The sequence below is a fragment of the Solanum pennellii genome, chromosome 10, assembly GCF_001406875.1.
Source record: "Solanum pennellii chromosome 10, SPENNV200".
Taxonomy (NCBI): Eukaryota; Viridiplantae; Streptophyta; class Magnoliopsida; order Solanales; family Solanaceae; genus Solanum; species Solanum pennellii.
Window position 1 is genome coordinate 62,751,953 of NC_028646.1, and position 4,187 is coordinate 62,756,139.

Below are 4,187 nucleotides of genomic sequence, written 5' to 3' on the forward strand. Positions count from 1 at the left end.
GATTTCAAGAATTATCTAAAGCACAAGCGTAAAGAAATGAAGCTTGAAGATCTTGTGATTCGGATCAAGATTGAGGAAGATAACAGAAATGCCGAAAAAAAGTCGCGTAAGAGTTCAAAAATCATTGGAGTTAATATTTTTGAAGAAGCTCCTACCAAAGACAAAAAGAGAAAGAAGTCCAACGGGCAGAAGTCAGAACAGGCCAAGAAGAAATTCAAAGGCAACTGTTATAATTGTGGCAAGGCTGGTCATAGATCTTCTGATTGTCATGCTCCAAGAAAGGACAAAAACAAAGGCAAAGGCAAAAGTCAAGCAAACATTGTGGAAAAGATGGAAGATGCAGATGACTTGTGTGCAATGATATCGAAGTGTAACTTAGTTGGAAATCCCAAGGAGTGGTTTCTCGACTCAGGCGCCACTAGACATATTTGCTCTGCAAAAGAAGCCTTTGCAGCGTACACTCCTGCTGAGTACGATGAAGATTTATTCATGGGAAACACAGCAACAGCAAGGACTGCAGGAACTGGGAAAGTAATGTTGAAAATGACATCCGGCAAAGTGTTGACTTTAAACAATGCTCTGCATGTCCCTACTATTAGGAAGAATTTAGTTTCTGCTGCACTACTCGTTAAGAACGGGTTTAAGTGTGTCCTAGTTAGTGATAAAGCTGTAATAAGTAAGAATGAAATGTTTATAGGAAAGGGCTACCTCAATGAGGGTCTTTTCAAACTAAATGTAATGGTTATTGACAGTATTAATAAAAATTCTGCTTCTGTTTACTTATTGGAGTTAAGTGATTTATGGCATGCCCGTTTGGGACATGTAAATTACAAAGCCTTGCGAAAATTGGTTAATCTAGAAGTATTGCCTGATTTTAAATGCGATAAGTCGAAATGTGAAATTTGTGTGGAAAGTAAGTTTGTTAAACATCCTTACAAGTCTGTTGAAAGAAATTCTAAAACTTTAGACTTAATTCACACAGATATATGCGATATGAAGTCAACACCATCTCGTGGTGGGAAAAAGTATTTTATAACTTTTATTGATGACTGCACTCGATTTTGTTATGTATATTTGCTTAATAGTAAGGATGAAGCAATTGATGCATTTAAGCAATACAAAAATGAAGTGGAAAACCAATTGAATCTAAAGATAAAAATGATTCGGAGTGATAGGGGTGGAGAATATGAATCTCCTTTTGCAGAGATATGTTTGGAATATGGTATTATTCATCAAACTACTGCACCTTATACACCACAGTCAAATGGTTTGGCAGAACGGAAGAACAGAACATTAAAGGAAATGATGAATGCCTTAATGATCAATTCTGGTTCACCGCGAAATCTTTGGGGGGAAGCCATCCTTACAGCTAATAAAATACTCAATAGAGTACCCCATCGAAAAACACAATCAATTCCATATGAGTTGTGGAAAGGAAGAAAACCCAACTTGAAATATTTTAAAGTGTGGGGGTGTTTAGCCAAGGTAGAGGTTCCTTTACCTAAGAGGGTTAAAATTGGACCCAAAACAATAGATTGTGTCTTTATTGGGTATGCTGTGAATAGTAAAGCCTGTCGATTTTTGGTTCACAAATCTGATAATCCTGAGATTCATGTTAATACGATAATTGAATCAGATAATGCAGAGTTTTTTGAAAACATTTATCCGTATAAAACTGAAAGTGAGTCAACAAGTGAAAGACCTAAACGACCACGAGAAGAATCAATGGAAAATATTCTAACTAGTGAGGAACCTAGGCGAAGTACTCGACAACGAAAATCTGTTTCTTTCGGACCAGATTTTGTAGCACTATTGCTTGAAAATGAGCCTCAAACATTTAAAGCAGCTATGTCTTCGTCAGAGTCAACTTATTGGAAAGAAGCAGTCAATAGTGAGATTGAATCAATTTTAAGCAATCACACTTGGGAATTGACTGATCTTCCTCCAGGAAATAAACCTTTAGGATCAAAATGGATCTTTAAAAGGAAAATGAAACCTGATGGGACTATTGACAAATATAAGGCTAGACTGGTAGTCAAAGGGTACAGACAAAAGGAAGGTCTGGACTACTTTGACACATACTCTCCAGTAACAAGGATAACATCAATTAGGATGTTAATAGCACTAGCAGCAGTGCATGATCTTAAAATCCACCAAATGGATGTAAAGACAGCCTTCTTAAATGGAGAGTTAGAGGAAGAAATTTACATGGAACAACCTGAAGGGTTTATAGTTCCTGGTAAAGAAAAGAAAGTGTGCAGACTTGTGAAGTCACTTTATGGACTCAAGCAAGCACCCAAACAATGGCATGCTAAATTTGATCAAATAATGTTGGCAAATGGATTCAAGATTAACGAATGTGATAAATGTGTTTACATTAAAAACGTTATGAATCATGAAGTCATTGTTTGTTTGTATGTTGATGACATGTTAATAATGAGTAAAGAAATTGACGATATAAATGCTACTAAGCGCATGTTGTCCAGCAAGTTCGATATGAAAGACTTAGGAGTTGCTGATTTGATCTTAGGGGTCAGGATTATCAAAACTCCCCAGGGACTAGCATTATCTCAATCTCATTATATTGAAAAAGTATTGGATAAGTTCAATTACTTGAATTTCAATGTAGTCAAAACTCCAATTGATTTAAGTTGTACATTTAAAAAGAATGAAGGTCAAAGTGACTCTCAATTGGAATATGCCAGAGTGTTGGGAAGTTTGATGTATATTATGAATTGCACGCGACCAGATATAGCATGTGCTATTAGTAAACTGAGTCGGTACACTAGTAATCCGAATCAAACTCACTGGATGGCTATGAAACGTGTGTTGGGTTATCTAAAATGGACACAACATTATGCTTTGCATTATAATAAATATCCTGCTGTGATTGAAGGATATAGTGATGCAAATTGGATCACCGGGTCAAATGATGTAAAATCCACGAGTGGTTATGTATTCATACTTGGTGGAGGAGCTGTCTCTTGGAAATCTTCCAAACAGACATGTATTGCTCGCTCCACAATGGAATCTGAATTCATTGCTTTGGATAAGGCTGGTGAAGAAGCGGAATGGCTCCGGAATTTCCTAGAGGATATTCCATTCTGGCCCAAACCTGTTGGACCAATTTGCATACATTGCGATAGTCAAGCAGCAATAGGTAGGGCAGGGAGCGTTATGTACAACGGGAAGTCTCGTCATATACGACGTAGACATAACACCATAAGACAACTGCTCTCTAGTGGAATTATCACAATTGACTATGTAAAGTCAAGCGATAATGTGTCAGATCCACTAACGAAAGGCCTAGTGAGAGAGGCAGTTGAAAGATCATCTAAGGGAATGGGTTTACGGCTTAGGACAAGTCAGCATGACGGTAACTCTATCTAGCAGACTGGAGATCCCAAGAGCTAGATTCAAGGAGAAAAACAAAGTTGTGGCTGACGGTTCGACATTGTCAATTAACTCAATCCATTCTCATGATGAAGACAATGTTCAGGAAAAGGTTAAGACTTTAAGGCTTGTTAATGAGGTAATAAAGCTTAATGTTTTTAATGATTTGCTAAGTTTGGTAGATTTGACCAAATAGTGTATCTACGAGATGACACGGTTAGAAATCACCTATGTGAGTGTGAAGTGGAAGCCGCTTCAAAGAGAATTTTATGTCAAAAGCCTATTCTCTATACACTCATGAAACCAGGAGGTGTTCATGGATGAAACGAACACAACCGTAAGAATCATAAACAGTAACGGGTTAATTGTGTGACATATGGTTGTCTAGGTATACACCAAAGTTCGACGGTTCAAAGATATCACATCTACCGATTGACCGAGTATATCCGACATATGTTCACTACGGAAAGTCCAAGGGGAAACCTACTTATCCAGATGCAATTAATCCTTGCTTGTAAAGTACACAATTGTCCGTGCATTCCTATGTTATAACTATTCCCCATCAATGTGGGGGATTGTTGGGTATGTAGCAAGAATTGATGGGAAATAGAGGGAAGGAGAGGAATTTGAAAAGTTTAGAACTTGAAAGGTTGGGAACTTGAAAAGTCCTCTAATGCTTTATTGAAAAAGGCAATAGTCCCTCATCGGTAATGGAAATGAAAATAGGAGAGTTTAAATAAATAAACACTCCTATTTATTGTTAAAAGGGTTGGAAAGAGGGACCCCCATCGCGC